The following is a 17,092-nucleotide window of genomic DNA, read 5'->3' on the forward strand; positions in this document are numbered from 1 at the left end:
CATGCCTGTAATCCCAACACTTCGAGAGGCAAAGGCAAGTGGATCACTTGACGTCAGGAGTTTGGGACCAGCCTAGCTAACATGGCAAAACCCCGTCTCTACCAAACATGCAAAAAATTAGCTGTCAGTGGTGGTGCGTGCCTGTAGTCCAGGTACTCGGGAGGCTGAGGCAGGAGAATCGCTTGAACCCAGGAGGCGGAGGTTGCAGTCAGCCAACATCGCGCCATTGCACTCCAGCCTGTGCTACAACAGTGAAACTCCATCTCAAAAAAAAAAAAGAAAAAAAAATAGAAAACATTGTATTTTAAAAGAGGTTAATGTGTCCTAAAAAGCCAAACAAAGAAAGCAGAATAAATGCAAAGCACTGCAAGGATATAAATAACCAGGATTATTGTGAAACAATTAATAACAAGAATAAATGGCGATAATAAAAATACATGTAATTTGTATATTGATGCACAAAAGCAACTTAGGGTGGTGGAATGGACATTGGACTTAACCCATTTATGCTGGAGGTAGCAAATTTTTTGTGTGAAAAATCAGACCTCGGTGATGAGCTTGAGCAGTAGGATATAAATAACTCCCACAAGCTTAGCTTTCCAATAATGGAACTCTAGGCATAAATAACTTAAGATAGCTAAGACTCAGTTTCTTCACCTCCCAGATGGGGATAAAACCTCCTTTTGCCCAGCAGTAGGTAGGACTTACACCAATAAGGATTTAGCCAGCCAGGCGTGGTGGCTCATGCCTGTAATCCCAGCAGTTTGGGAGGCCGAGGCAGGTGGATCATCTGAGGTCCAGAGTTTGAGACCAGCCTGGCCAAATTGATGAAACCCCATCTCTACTAAAAATACAAAAAATTAGCCGGGCGTGGTGGTGGGCACCTGTAATCCCAGCTACTTGGAGGCAGAGGCAGGAGAATCGCTTGAACCCGGAGGCGGAGGTTGCAGTGAGCTGAGATCACACCATTGCACTCCAGCCTGGGCAACAAGAGCAAAACTCTGTCCAAAAAAAAAACAAAACAAAACAGATTTAGCCATGGTAGAGCCCTTCCCTCTCTGCGCCCCGGCACAGGAGGTAATTACAGTGGGGATTATAGTGTGGCAGTAGAGAAGTTTCTCTTTAAGGTTTAAGGTTCCCTTACCTGAGTTTCTTCTCTACCACTTCTTAAATCTTTCCTTTCTTCCTTCACTGTTTATCTATGCCAGAGAGGTTCTGCAGAAGAACAACTTGAGGTCACTGAGCTCTAGGTCAGGCCAGTCAGAGTTCACACACTGGATTCTGAAACACCTTGAAATAAGAGCTGTAGTCCTTGTATTAGAAGACCAAGATTTAAAACCAGATCGACCACTTTTAAGCTGTGTGATCATGAACAAGCCTCTTAACCTCTTTACCTCTTTGAGTTTAGTGTCTTATCTGTCAAACAGGATCATAGTAATGCCCATATCACAGAGTTGCCATGAGAACCAAATGAGGAAGCTGGGCATGGTGGTGGTTCATGCCTGGAATCCCAGCTCTTTGGGAGGCCAAGGCGGGCAGATCACTTTGAACTCATGAGTTCAAGACCAGCCTGGCCAACATGGCAAAATCCCATCTCTACAAAAAATAGCCGGATGTTGGTGGCTCACGCCTGTAGTCCTAGGCTGAAGAATCACTTAAGCCCAGCAGGAAGAGGTTGCAGTGAGCTGAGATCAGGCCACTGCACTCTAGCCTGGGTGACAGAGTAAGACCCTGTCTCAAAAAAAAAAAAAGAAAGAAAAAAAGAGGTGACATATGGGAAAGTATTTTTTTACATTGCAAAGTGCTATATAAACGTCAGCTATTACAATAATTATTTTTATTAAAACTTGTTCACCAAAAGCGTACTGAAAAACACTTCCCCTATTCACATGGGAGGTCTGTGCCTGTGGCAGCTGGGATGGGGATGGTGGCCGTTCTGATTAGGCATCCCACATCCTGGGCTGGCCAGCCGCTGCCAGCCCACTACCAATAGCTCAGCGAGTGTCCCAGCTTTTCAGTTACACAATTAACGGGGGTCCAATGGATATTTTAGGGAAAGGATGAGGGTAGAGAGAAATGTTTATTTTGTGTTGAAAAGAAAATTATTACCCTTACCTGTGTTTCCTGGGTTCTTGGCTAGCCTGAATAAGTAATTGTTATTGAAAGATTAACAATTCAATATGTAATTCTTTATCCAAAACTTCTATAGACTAGATTACAGTGCTTTCCAAGAGAAGGAGAATGCAAACCACAAATGAAAGCTGTAAATGGAATTTAAAATGTTTTAGTAGCCACTTTTAAAAAGTAAAAAGGAACAGGAACAATTAGTTTTAACGATATTATTAGATTTTATTTAACCCAGTTAATCTAATCTATGGCCATTTTAACATGTCATCAATATAAAAGTTATAATGAGATAATTTACTTTTTTTCACAGTATGCCTTCAGAATTTGAGATTGACTTAAAGCTCATTCTAATTTGGATCAGCTGCATCTCAAGTGTTTCACGGCCGCACGTAGCACGTGGCTGTCTTATTGGACAGTCCAGGCCTAGGACTTTGTGAGGCTTAGGGAAAGCCACTTCATCCCTGAAGAGGGCAAAACATGGCTGGAATCTAAGTGGCTTCTTGTAGAGGATAGTCAGGGGAGAAAAGTGAGTTCCAGATTTGGGTTCATGCAGTCGTTCATTCATCAAGCGTTTCTTGAGCACCAACTTTGTGCCAAGTGCTGTGGTCTTGGCTCTGCCGCCAGCTCACTTCGCGACTTTGCACAAGTCACTTCCCTTCTCAGAGCCCCGAACTCCCTACTCCACCTTGGAGAAAATGAAGATCCCTGTCTATGAAGAAGAGAAATGTTTGTGCCAGCTAGAGGAAAATGCCTCTAGAAATCATTAGCAGTGGAGTTCTGAAAGGCCGGCAGCACCAATTGCTTTCTTTGATTCTATGGATGAAGCTCTCACCATCCCATTATTATTATTACTATTATTTTATTTTGAGATAGGGCCTCACTCTGATGCCCAGGCTGGAGTGCAGTGGCATGATTATAGCTCACTGTAACCTCAAACTCCTGGACTCAAATGATCCCCTCACCTTAGTCTCCTAAGTAGCTGAGGTTATAAGCACGTGTTACCACTCTTAGTTAATTTTAAAAAACATTTCATAGAGACGGGGTCTTGCTATGTTGCCCAGGCTGGTTTCAAACTCCTGGGCTCAAGTGATCCTCCCACCTTGGTCTCCCAAATTGCTGAGATTACAAGTGTGAGCCACTGCACCCAGCCCCCTTTATTATTAATGTCAAAACCAACAGACTCTGTAGGATTTTAGTAGAGGAATTAATCACACAAGTCTTATCCATGGTAACAGTGATTTATCATGCTCATGGTGTTACCTGGGACCCGATTTCTCCACCAGTGTCTTATTGGCCATCCTTCTAAAGGAGGGTCTAAGGGAGAACTAATAAAACAAGTCATAAATTCCAAGTACGTTGTACATACTAAGTTATCATTTCTGTCTATGAGTAGATTTAACTGTGGGGAGACATCCACGAGGTTTTGCAAGGAGTGGTGCTAGGGCTTAGTACTCTCATTAGGCTTGGAAATAAAGTCACATCTGTAAACTTGTAGGTGGCCATGACTTTGGAATGATTATAGCTTAAATAGGAAAAGTAAATAGAGTTACCCTTCCTAGGAATTGGGCAATATTTGCTGGGCTGTCGGGTGAAATCAGTTTTCAACTTCTGTGCCTGGAAAATGACTCTACATAGGTATTTAGAAGGAGAACAAATGACTTGGAAGTCATTTGTTCCAGAAGTGTTGGAAACTCTTTAAATAGATAATGATCATAAAATCAGATACCATCACTTGTGGTTGTAGCCCAAGCCGATATTAGTAATCTGGATGCATGGGGACACGCAGACATGACAATTGCTAATGCAAGTTCAGGTGGTAAGCACTGAACAAACCCCTGACATTGGTACATGGTCTTTTCATTCCATAATGTGTTTTCACAACATTGTCTCATTAAAGCTTTACAACAGCTTTGCATGGTGAGTAGGCTGTATGTTATAATCCTCATTTTACAGAGAAGGAGCTAGAGGCTCATCAGTTAAGTAACTAGGTGAAAGTTATGGGACTAATGAATTGTAAAGATGTCTGTATGAGTGATGGGTTCTTTTTTCAATAGCTTTGGAGTACAAATGGTTTTTGGTTACATGGATGAATTTTACAGTGGTGAAGTCTGAGATTTTAGTGCACCTGTCACCTGACTAATGTTCATTGTACCTGATATGTCATTTTTTAAATCCCTCTCCCCTCTCCTTTGGAGTCACCAAAGTCCATTATGTCACTCTGTGTGTCATTGCATCCTCATAGCTTAGCTCCCACTTACAAGTGAGAACATATGGTATTTGGTTTTCCATTCCTGAGTTACTTCACTTAGAACAGTGGCCTCCAGCTCTATTCAAGTTACTGCAAAAGACATTATTTCATTCTTTTTTATGACTAAGTAGTATTCCATGGTGTACATGGACCACTTTTTCTCTATCCACTCATCGGCTGATGAGCACTTAGGTTGATTCCATATCTTTGCAATTGTGAATTGTGCTGCAATAAACATACACGTGTAGGTGTCTTTTTGATATAATAACTTCTTTTCCTTTAGGTACATATCCAGTAGTGGGATTGCCAGATTGAATGGTAGATCTGTTTTTAGTTCTTTAAGAAATTTCTGTGATTTCTTTTTTTTTTTGTATTTTGTTTGTGTTTGCCACTCCACATCTTGCTGCCTTCCTAAGCTTCCCCAGTACAGAAAAAGGGCCCTGATGCCTCATCCAACTTAGGACATGTGTGGAGCTTCTTTGTGTCTAGAGAGGTCCTAGGAGTTAAACAGACTTTCAGCTAACTGATGAGAACTCAAGCAGAGGAGAAGGCAGGCCTCCATTGTCTCACAAATATGTAGACTTCTCGGTATGGACAGGACAGGAGGAAGAAAAACATGGCTGTTCTTGTTTATTTCCAGTACTATCAGCCACAAAAAGAGTGGGATCATTGCTCAGAAATACGTCCCTACTATTGGACACAATGGGCTTCATTAGAAGTGAAAAAATATTCTAGAGCCCATCTTATATATAACAACCCCTTCTCTTCACACTGCACTTCATAATTCACAAAGCTTTTTTACAGATATAATTGTATCAACTCATGCATGCATCAGTTCCACGAGTTAGAGAACTGTCTTGCACACAGTGCTTTGTGCATTGTAGGAAATCAGATATTTGTTGAATAAATGAATGGCTCAATCTCCATTTTGCATACGAAAAAACAAAGGTCCAAAGAGGCTAAGTGATTTATCACAGTGAGGGAAGCACGACTGAAACCCGTATTTTCCGAGTTCAAGTCTGATTATGCTCCTGTATAAGTTTTTGGATGGACACCACAGAATATTACTAGGGAAAATAGTCACACTTTCCCTGAACAATTTCTCAATAAGTAGGGATTTGGGGGTATCTCAGGTCTCGCCGATCATTTATTTTGCTGTAAATTAAATCATTATTCACTTTCTCTAGAAGAGATGGAAAAACACCAAATTAGCATTCCACTTCCCAAACAGCCCAGCAGAGTGAAGATGGCAGTGAATAGTAGCCAAATTTCTAATTTTCTCATCAAGAAATCTAAGCAGAAGGATTAATCTATGAGCCACCAATCACAAATATAAAATCATGCCAGCTTGGCAAAGAAAGTGGAAAACATTATATACTGAAAAACTCCCAAGCAGCACCTGGTATTGAAATCCCAGCCTAGGAGCCAGATGTCTCAACAGAGAAGAGAGCTTCTTTATTCTCCAGGAATTTCAAGACTGAAAAGATAAATTAGAATCTCAAGAAATGGTTTCAAGGGTGTTTATTATTAAAACCCCTAAAGTAGGAATGACAGAGTCAGTGGAGAGGGGAAGGACGTGGGTTTATGAATCCAGAGGTGTTTGGAAGAGTGTACAAATGATCTTAGAGGAAGGAAGGCACTTCTGGACAACCTCTGCTGGGAATGGCAAGCATCTTCCTATTAGGCATTTTCCAGGGTTCAAGCTTCCCATTGAAAAGGAATTTTTTTTTTGAGACAGGATCTAGCTCTGTCACCTAGACTAGACTGCAGTGGCGTGATCTCGGCTCACTGCAACTTCTGCCTCCCAGTCTCACGCCATTCTCCCACCTCAGCCTACCCAGTAGCCAGGACCAGAGGTATGCACCACCATGCCTGGCTAATTTTTGTATTTTTTGTAGAAAAGGGGTCTCATTTTTTGCCCAGGCTGGTCTCAAACTCTTGAGCTCAAGCAATCCGCCCGCCTTGGCTTCCCAACGTGCTGGGATTACTGGCGTTAGCCATCATGCCCCACCAAAGAGGATCTTAATGAACCATCTAGTATAACACTCCTGACTCTGGCCAGTCTGCCAGTTGTCTCCAGAACATTTCTGTCACTGTCATTAAGCCTCCGTTTGTCCTTCTGGGGTAGCAGACAAATCATTATCACTTGAAGTACTATTTCCCTTTATCTGAGTTCTAGAAGGTGTTGTCCTTACATTGAGCCCAAACTTACTCCCAGGTACTTCTACCTAGGAGCCCATTCCCAACCAAACTAACCCCTCTTCACTGTCACATTTCATCAACCACAGAAGACCGTAACCGTGATGCTCCCGTTCCCTGCAGCTACACATCTCCAGCCAGAGGGTAATGACTTAAAACATTCCCAAAATAATGGAGTTTCCAGATCTGTTATCATCATGGCCATCCTTCTGACCAAATTTCTGGACTGAAAGCTGGACTCCAGAGATAGTCTGAACTGCAGAGGGCACTTCCTCTAGGATGGTTACTTAACACCCACGTCTGACCTCAGAAAAATGCCCACTAAGTGAGGAGGAAGTGCAGGATGGAAGGATGGTCTCTGCTGTCAGGGACAGATGCTTGAGAACTGCTAGGGCCCATGTGCTGGGTTGTCAAGGCAACAGGCAGCACAATTTCAACACCTCCGCATTGTAGCTATGGGGCCTGGGCCCAGTCCATGCTGCAGCTGTAGACCCAGCAGTGGGTGAGGGGCCACGCTCTCCAGAATCCTCAGGGCAGGCTGATGCTCCCTCCCTGCAGCTCGCAGAGCAGCCCCATCAGGCCCACTCTGGCCCCAGCAAGTTTTTGTAATTTACACTCTGCCAGCAGCAGGGCCCATCCATCCTGGGTCTTGAGTCTCCTGAACGCAGGTTCTATAACCTCCAGAGAGAAAATGTGCCCAGTAAATGGCCAGGCGCTAAAAGGTTGAGATAGCAGAGCAGGGGCATTGAGAGGATGTGTGGTGTCGGCAGTGCTTTGGTATTTGACTTCAAGCTCCTCCCTGGAGCATCCATAGAACTTTACAGCTAAAGGAAACATTTCAAACCCAACCTCCTCCTTCTTGTAGGTGAAGAGACAAGCCCAGAGAAGAGTACTGACCCACCCAAGGGCACAATGTGATGTACACACAGAGACTAGCTATACGAGGACCCAGTACCCACCTCCTGGAATCTAGGGCAGCCAGTGTTGCTTTTCTGGGACCTACTGTGAGGGCTCTTAGCAGGAGGGCACAGGATGTGGGTGCTTCCCCTCCTGCACCTGTTTCCCACGTTTGGGATGCAGGCTCACAAATACTACATTTTGACTTCCCACTTCAGAGAGCTTAAGTGCCGCTCTGAACTGTGGGTTAGCAAGAGATCAGGCACACCACACTGGACCTGACAGCAAGGCCATAGCAAGCCCTTCCAGTTTCACTTTCCCCCATTTGTAACATAGTCTGGGTTAGCTGGTCACTGAGATCTCTTTCTGCACGGACACTCTGTGATCATTCTGTGGTCAGGCACCCCAGGAATCTGTTTAACCTATGCTGCAGAGAGAGTTCATCCAATGGTAGCAGAATTAAAACGGAACCTGTATTCACACCAATTACTTCTTTTACTGTCACAAGAGGAAGAAGAGTTTTGAGGATGGGACTGGTCCCAAAATGGCCCTCCTGTTTATGATGGATGTGTGGGTGAGGGGCCAGTATTTCAGATGCTAAGGAACATGCTTGCACCTCACAAGAGCTGACATCCTGTGACCCGCAGAGTACCCAAGGAAGGCTTCCCCACCCCCTTAAGCCTGGTTCAGGTACAGTCCCACGTGCAGCCCCAGTCTTAATGCCACTACCACACTCCCAGGTGGTGGCCTCTCCACTGTATCTTGTTATGATGTCTTGTTTACCCCCAGACCTGGCATGTGGTAGGTATTTACTGCATTCTTTAATGACTGATGAAATGGGCAGAGCCTCTCTACTGAGACAGGAAAGTAGGACAGGAGTGAGGCTGTGTTGTGTCTGGAAATATGGTGCTTTAGCTTATCATATCACTTGGACAGGTCTCCTGCCTCCCTGTTTATATGTAAAATAAAGGAGTCTGACAGATAAGTGTTTTCCCAATTGTTCTGTAAAACACCAGTTTCTTGGATATTTTGCAGCCAAAACAAACAGTCTCCCTGGGTAACTGGGGTGATGTGACATTGTAGCTCCTTCTTGGAGATTCATATGCACATTTGAATATTAAAGGCTCTGAGAAGGCCTGCAGCAAAGACATCTATCTAATTTTATTTAGACCAAGTTTGTCCAAAATTCTTTGGCCTCCTTCTCCTTGTATCTAAGGAACTGGTGTTCCAAGGCATACAACCTGGGAAATACTGAACTAGATAATTTCTTTCTTTCTTTCTTTCTTTTTTGTCTTCTTGGAGACAGAATCTTGCTTTGCCACTCAGGCTGGAGTGCAGTGGCACCATCTCGGCTCACTGCAACCTCTGCCTCCCAGGTTCAAGAGATTCTCCTGCCTCAGCCTCTCAAGTAGCGGTGATTACAGGCATCTGCCACCATGCCCAGCTAATTTTTGTATTTTTAGTAGAGACAAGGTTTTACCGTGTTGGCTAGGCTGGTCTCAAACTCCTGACCTCAAGTGATCCACCCACCTAGGCCTCCCAAAGTACTGGGATTACAGGCATGAGCCACCATACCTGGCCTGAACTAGATACTTTCTAAGGGCCCTTGTAACTATATTTCATCCATAGAGGAGGTAGCCTGGTATAGTGAAAACAGTGTGGACTTTGGAATCAGTACTGGGCTTAAATCTTGGCTCTGGCTTTTAGTAGCTGTGTGACCTTAATTAATTTATTTAGATTTCCAGACTTGGATTTACTAATTCTATAAGATGAGCCTAATAATATCTGTTTGTTACGGTTGTAAGGTTGTTGAGAGTATTAGATGAGATAACAGATATGAAGTATCAACAGTGTTTGACAAACAATAGGCCCATAATAAGTATTTGTTCCTTTGCTCTATTACTTCTAACGCTCTACTTCCACCCCTCATCCCTACCACCAAACCCAGAGTGGGCTGTTGGCAGGCAGAGAATGCAGCAGGGAGGCAGGCTGAGTCCAGGTCCTCACATGGCCCTAATCGTGCTCTCTTAGTTTCATGGAAGGACCACACCCCAGTCTCCTCTTTGGTAGGGGACCAAAGGTGAAAGGGCCAAGCGGGAGGTGGCAGAGAAGCCTTCCCTCCTTTGCCAAGCGAATGTGTCTTCTCTGTGCTAGGCAACTGGATGGTGTTAGTGACAAGAGAAGATAAAAAGATGCTTTCAAACTTTCCAGAATGAACGCCTTCTCTCATAAATCCACCACCTAAAATAGCAAACCCAAGCCCCAACATGAGGGCAAAACCTTGGCCTGTCTGCCTGGGCAGGAAGTTAGCACAAAGGTGGGATCTGACGGATGGTGAGTGAGAAGGCAGGGTTAGGAACCTGAAAGGGCAGGGCTTAGAAAGGCTTCTAGGAGCCTTGGCACCAGGAGAGCCATGGTGGGAGGATCTGCCATCGGAACAAAGCCATCACTTGACAAACACAAGTCAGTCTCCAAGTTTGCACCACACACGACTTGATTGTGGTGGAGGAAGCAAGGCATCTGCCAGGGAGGCAAGAATGGACGCTAGGACTTGGCTTGTTGCGGGGACTGAACCAGCGGGTTGGATCAAATGCATTGAACCTCTGTGGACTGGTCTCATTTTTTTATTACTCTTTTTTTCCCTTTCCTCCACTTTAGGGCAATATTAGAAGAAAGAATGCAGAGGCGGGGTGCGGTGGCTCATGCCTGTAGTCCCAGCACTTTGGGAAGCTGAGGCGAGTGTATCATTTGAGGCCAGGAGTTCAAGACCAGCCTGGCCAACATGGTGAAACCCTGTCTCTATTAAAAATGCAAAAAAATTAGCCGGGGTGGTGGTGGGTGCCTGTAATCCCAACTACTCCAGAGGCTGAGGCAGGAGAATCACTTGAACCTGGGAGGCGGAGGTTGCAGTGAGCCGAGATCGTGCCTCTGCAATCCAGCCTGAGCAACAGAGTGAGACTCTGTCTAAAAAATAATAAAAATAAAATAAAAAGAAAGAATGCAAGCCTTGGAGACAAGAGGAGTTTTAAGTCTTACTCTGCCTTTGCTAGTTTTGTCTCCTTGGGCAAGTTACTTAACCCCTCTGAAGCTTAGTTTTCTCATGTGTAGGATGAGGAAGATAATTTCTACTCAGAGAGTGGTTGCAGGAACCGAATGAGTTATTGTTAGTGAATTCCAAAGTGTGGCATGTATAACCCAGACATAGGGGCAGACATTTTCCATTCTAATAGTCAGTGTTTAGTTTCATAGGCATTAGAAAAATAGTTGACATACCAAATCATTTTATGGATGTTATTGATTAGTGCAAGGCTAAAGTAGTTAGGTAAGTTAATTAAATAATGTATTTATTTATTTTGAGACAGAGTTTTTCTCTTTCACCCAGGCTGGAGTGGAGTGGGGCAATCTCAGCTCATTGCAACCTCCATCCCCCGGATTCAAGTGATGCTTCTGCCTCTGCCTCCCAAGTAGCTGGGATTATAGGCACGCACCATCTCACCTGGCTAATTTTTGTATTTTTAGTAGAGACGGGGTTTTGCCATGTTGGCCCAGCTAGTCTCGAACTCCTGATCCCAGGTGATCTGCCCTCCTCAACCTCCCAAAGTGCTAGGATTACAGGTGTGAGCTACCACGCCCGGCCGGTAAGTTAAAGAAAAAAGGGAAAGGGAGTTAATTTAAAGAAAAACTTTAAGTTAATTATGATACAGCTGGTGGGCAGATGTGGCAAAACTCAAGCAAGTGCTGTGTGAATGACTGAAGTACAGGAAACTCTGAATTAATACCCACCCAATCATGGTGGCTGGTTCGTGGCAGGCACTGAAGGTCATTTCCAAGAAAGTAAAGAGGGTTAGGAAAGGAAGGGAGGAAATAAGGAAGGAAACAGACCTGCTTATTTGTCTACCTACTTAGCCTGTAGGTCCACTTCAACCCTATTCATCTTTTTCCAAAGGTTCCCTTTTTGTTTTTTCTTTTTTAAAATATTTTTTATTTTATTTTATTTTATTTTTCTCTACTAGGTTAGCCAGGCATGATGGCATGTGCCTGTAGTCCCAGCTACTTGGGAGACTGAGGTGGGAGGATTGCTTAAGCCCAGGAGGTGCAGGTTGCAGTGAGCTGAGATCATACCACAGCACTCCAGCCTGTGTGACAGACCCAGACCCTTTCTAAAATAAAATAGAATAGAATAGAATAGAATAGAATAGAATAGAATAGAATAGAACAGAACAGAACAGAACAGAATAGAATAAAAATCAATGGGTATACGGTGAAGAGTCAGTCTCTTTATTTCCTTAACCATTAGGCGCCTAGGTTCCTTTCCCAGAGAAAACCACTGTTAACATCTTCTTTTAAATCTTTCTTTCTAAGTATATGCAAACATAATTGTGTAGGAGCCTATTTTTTTCAAGGCTCTTTTGATGAGAATTTATATCTAGAATCCTAAGACTCAAAAGTGCAAGGAGCGGGATGTGTGAAACACACTAAGATCATCTTGTTCAGAGATCTCAGAGGATCAGAAGATGCATGGAGGCAGCCACACTCATTGACAATCTATGTCTAATGAAAAATGTTTTTGTTTTGTTTTGTTTTATAGACAGGGTCTCATTCTGTTGACCAAGCTGAAGTGCAGTGGCATGAACATAGCTCACTGCAGCCTCAAACTCCTGGGCTCAAGTGATGCTCCCACCTAGGCCTCCCAAAGCATTAGGATTACAGGCATGAGCCACAGCATCTGGCCTGAGAGGTGTTTTTGGTGAGCACATATAGAACATGAGATAATGTGAAGGTTGAAGCAAAGACTGAGACCTACTGACTTAGACCAAACCATTTCCCAAGATCTCCAAGTAAGTTAGTGACAGACCCAAGAATCTAGCCTAGCTAGACTCTAAGTTCTCAGGTATCTAACTTACTGCCCCAGTTTTACCAAGATGTAATTGTTGAGGACAGAGATTCTGAGCCAGAGGAAGTCCTCCCAGGTACTTTGCTACAGGGTAGAAGGTCAAGAGAGACCAAGTGTTCGGGGCCTGTTGAAAGTAGAGAGTGGCTAGGAACTTATCTGGTCTCATGTTGTAATGAACATAAACGAATAATTCCATTTCCTTTCATGTTTCCTGTGTACAAGTCCTTTAAATATTGCCATATCTCTAAGAGCAAACCCTATTTGGGCTTTCCAGACTTTTACGTTCCAAAGAGGTGACCAAAGACGTTTCCCAGATGTCTCGACTTCCTGTTGTGTCCACACTGTCTTCTAGTAGAGAGGGTGGCAGCAGCATCTGAAGTCACCCTTCCAGTTTCAAGTTATTTATTTACTTGCTGTGAAGGCCCATGTTATGCTGGGACAAGCCTTGGGCCTCTGAATTTTATAGCTCTCTTTATGGATGCATGAAACAAAGATCTAAATTTACTGCATGGGAAATTCCAACTTTGTCCTTGAGACTTAAAGCGCCTTTAGTGTTGGATCCATTTGGTGAAGACCAAAATTTCTAATTAAATCCAGCCAATAGCCAATGCATTCTCAAACTATTAAATAATTCACTAAAGTCCTTTAGTGCTGAATCCATTTTTATTTACCTAATTCAGTATGTAATAAGATACAATCAGAATGGAAAATGCATACTTTGCACTTTTTCATAGCTGCCTTATTTGAAAAGTTATGGAAGAGCTTGGTGACTAAGCATGACAGTAGGTAGGTGCAGCAGGAAGCAAACTGGGGAGGTGGCGATGTACCACCAAGCCCCTTGTGTATGCTGCTCCCTGGACATACTCACATTGCTGCTTCCTGCCTTTTCTCTGATACGAATGCCCTTTCCTCCAATTTCTTTTTTAGAGATGAGGTCTCACTCTATCGCCTAGGCTGCAGTGCAGTGTCACTATCATAGCTTAGAGCAGCCTTGAACTCCTGGACTCAAGCAATCTTCCTCCCTCAGCTTCCCAAGAAGCTGGGACCACAGGCTTGAGCCACCATGCGTGGCTAATTTTTTTTTTTTTTTTTTTTGAGATGGAGTCTCGCTCTGTCACAGCTCAGGCTGAAGTGTAGTGGCGTGGCCTCGGCTCACCGCAACCTCCACTTCCCGGGTTCAAGCATTTCTCTTGCCTCAGCCTTTCGAGTAACTGGAATTACAGGTGTGTGCCACTGCACCCGGCTGATTTTTGTATTTTTAGTAGAGGTGGAGTTTCACCATGTTGGCCAGGTTGGTCTTGAACTCCTCACGTCAAGTGATCCACCCAGTTTGGCCTCCCAAAGTGCTGGGATTACAGGTATGAGCCACCACTCACTCTCCCCTGTCTTTTTGCAGAGGCAGGGTCTTGCTATGTTGCTCAGGCTGTCTCAAACTCCTGGCCTCAAGCAATCTTCCCACCTTGGCCTCCCAAAATGAGTCACTGCACCTGGCCTCCTCCAATTTTTATTTATTCACATCTATCTGTTAAAGCCTGTCCCAAATGTCATCTCTTTCATGAATCTTTTATCAATTCAGTAGGTAAACCTATTGAGTCTTCTTGCATATTTTAGTTGCATACATTTTGCTTTGATCTCTTCTTTTCGGTTGTCAACTGTTTAAAGGCAAGACTGTATTTATCTTATTTTATATCTTTATTTTTGGCACGAACCTGGTTTTATTAATAGTTGTTTAGAAAAAGAAAGAGAAAGTTTACTTTTCTTTCTTGTTACATAACTTATGCATATTTATTATAAACCACTAGAAAATACAGCAAAACAAAATCAGAGAATACAAATCATTTGTATTTTGTTGTACAACATTCTAGGCTTTTAAAATTCCTACATTTGTCATAAAGATATATCAAAATTGGATCACACTACAAATAAACTTTTTAAATCTACTTTTTATATTACAACATATTATTAACTTTCTTTGTGTTAACATGATCATGCTTTTAAAAATGGGAATATGGAGCCGACACCAGGACTCCAAGATGGCATCAGTCGTACCAGTGAAGGACAAGAAACTTCTGGAGGTCAAACTGGGGGAGCTGCCAAGCTGGATCTTGATGCGGGACTTCAGCCCTAGTGGCATTCTTGGAGCATTTTGAAGAGGTTACTACCGGTACTACAACAGGTACATTAACATGAGGAAGGGGAGCATCTCGGGGATTACCATGGTGCTGGCATGCTACGTGCTCTTCAACTACTGCATTTCCTACAAGCATCTCAAGCACGAGCAGCTCTGCAAATACCACTGAAGAGGACACGCTCTGCACCACCCCCCAACCCCATGACCTTGGCCCGAGCCCCTCTGTGAGGAACACAATCTTGATCGTTGCCGAATCCTTTCATGTCCTAATGGGAATTAACCTCCAAATAAAAGATGACTGGTAAAAAAAAAAAAAAATGGGAATATGTTTTTTCTCTGATTATAAAAACATGTCCCCATCATAAAAAAAGAGAAGAAATGTAGAACTGCATACAGAATTGAATAAAAATTATGTCTTAATCACACAATATAGACCACTGTTCATATTCTAGTAAATAACCTTTCATATTTTTTCCTGGGGAGCAGGTATGTGTGTGTATCACATCAATATATATTTATTTAAATATCTTCATTTATACATGAAGTTTCTTGTACAAAGAGAGTGTGAACATCTTTCAGTGTCAAATAATTAAGATATCTATATCTTTTTAAAGTATCTGCATAGATTATGTGTGGATCTGTCACACTTTAATAAATTTTCTATTATTGATTTCTTACATTTTTCTAAAATACTTCTTTAACAAATGTTATGGATCATCCTAGTATATGCATTGGTAGATTTACACTTTCCAGGATTTAATACAAATTGCTTTCCATAAAATGTGTTGTTTTAAATTTCCCCAAATGTCTAAAGAGAGCTTTAGCCTATAATGACGTAATAAACATAGGGTAGTAGGATGAATGGACTCCAAAATGGACTCCAGAATAAATAACTTTCCTCTTCTTCTACTTTTTTTGCTTTGAGATATCAGTGGAAAATCTGTTTACTTATCAGGTACCTTGGGAGAGGAGCCACTAGAGGTACGGCATGGGTAAACCAACTGCTTTTTTGGTGTTTTTGTTTTTGTTTATTTGTTTGTTTGTTTGTTTATTTTTGACAGAGTCTTGCTCTGTCACCCAGGCTGGAGTGCAGTGGTGCGATCTCCGCTCACTGCAAGCTCCGGCCTCCCGGGTTCAAGCCATTCTCCTGCCTCAGCCTCCCCAGTAGCTGGGACTATAGGCACCCGCCACCACACCCAGCTAATTTTTTTTTTTTTTTTGTATTTTTAGTAGAGATGGAGTTTCATAGTGTTAGCCAGGATGGTCTCCATCTCCTGACCTTGTGATTTGCCCGCCTCAGCCTCCCAAAGTGCTGGGATTACAGGCACGAGTCACCGCGCCCAGCCAGCCACCATGCTCAGCCTTCAGTTCTCTTGTCACTTTAGTAAACTGAGAAAATGGCCCGCATAGGAAGCACCTTGTTCTGAATCTACCAGTGGGTGAATCACAGGGCGTGGGTTAGAGAGGGATTCTGAGACTGTCAGACTCCCAGCTCTGCCTTTCCCATTAATTCACCACACTCCCCTGGGCAGCCCTTCGCCCCTTCCCAAAACTTTCAATTTCTTAATAAATCACGTTTATACTCAAGCAGCTTATACTATTTCTGATGGCAAAAACAAAGCAAAGTACGGTAAGTGCGAGTTCCTGTAAAGTATGCAGCACACATCTGGTTTAATCATTTCCCTTCGCAACTAAAATTTATAATTGTTAGTGTCTAACATGAGGTGAAGGAGAAGGAACATGAAATTTGGAATCCAAAAGTTTAGAATTGAGTCTAAGAATTTTAAACCCCTAGCATGCCGTACAACAAAATACAAATGGTTTGTATGCTATGATTTTGTTTTGCTCTATTTTCTAGTATCTATAATGAATATGCATAAGTGACATAACAAGAAGGAAAAGAAAGCTTTCTTTTTCTTTTTCCAAACAAGTGTTAATCAAATAAGACATTGTCTTTAAAGAGCTGACAACCTATCTGGTCATATACTTTCTCCCCTGTAAAATGGCAGGTGTATTCCTATCTGCTTCCTGGGAGCCTTATAAAGATCAGATAAGACAGTGACTATAAAGTAAGTTTTGTATTTATTGTACAAATGCTTAACTATGTTAACGACAACATTTGCTCTTATTGATCATGTTGAAAAATATTTCCCTAATCTTGCATGCCTGGCCCCATAGGACTTTCTAAGATGGGTTTCTCAAATGAAAGAAAGGAAGTGACTAAAATGACATAGCAGAAGGAACCATATTCAGAGAGCTGGAAAGTCTGCATTCTGGTTCCAGACGATTTGGACATTGGTGTTTTCATGGGTAAAAGGAGGAAGTTGGACAAAATGACCCCTACACTCTCTTCCGGCTCTGGGATCCGGGTGAGTTATTCTGTGAACTTAGGCAAATTATTTATTTGCAGACCTGAGTTTCCTCATTAGTCAAATGAAGAGGCTGGGTTGGATGCCTTCTCTGGTCCATTTCCTTTCTGAGAATTTACACAATCCCAATGACCTGCCCATGGTCATTGCTACTCTTTGATGTACTTTTTTTTTTGACACAGTGTCCCGGTCTGTTGCCCAGGCTGGAGTGCAGTGGTGCGATCTCG

The 17,092-nt window shown here is 42.9% G+C and overlaps 1 pseudogene across 1 annotated transcript; it reads left to right on the top strand.

The window, feature by feature from the left end:
- The first annotated feature begins 14,398 nt into the window (after positions 1-14,398).
- LOC112633398 lies at positions 14,399-14,814 on the top strand (annotated as a pseudogene). Its single transcript, XR_003121521.1, has one exon. The product of XR_003121521.1 is annotated as an ATP synthase subunit f, mitochondrial pseudogene (transcript).
- Positions 14,815-17,092: the final 2,278 nt, after the last annotated feature.

The sequence above is a fragment of the Theropithecus gelada genome, chromosome 10 (assembly GCF_003255815.1).
Source record: "Theropithecus gelada isolate Dixy chromosome 10, Tgel_1.0, whole genome shotgun sequence".
NCBI classification, from domain to species: domain Eukaryota; kingdom Metazoa; phylum Chordata; class Mammalia; order Primates; family Cercopithecidae; genus Theropithecus; species Theropithecus gelada.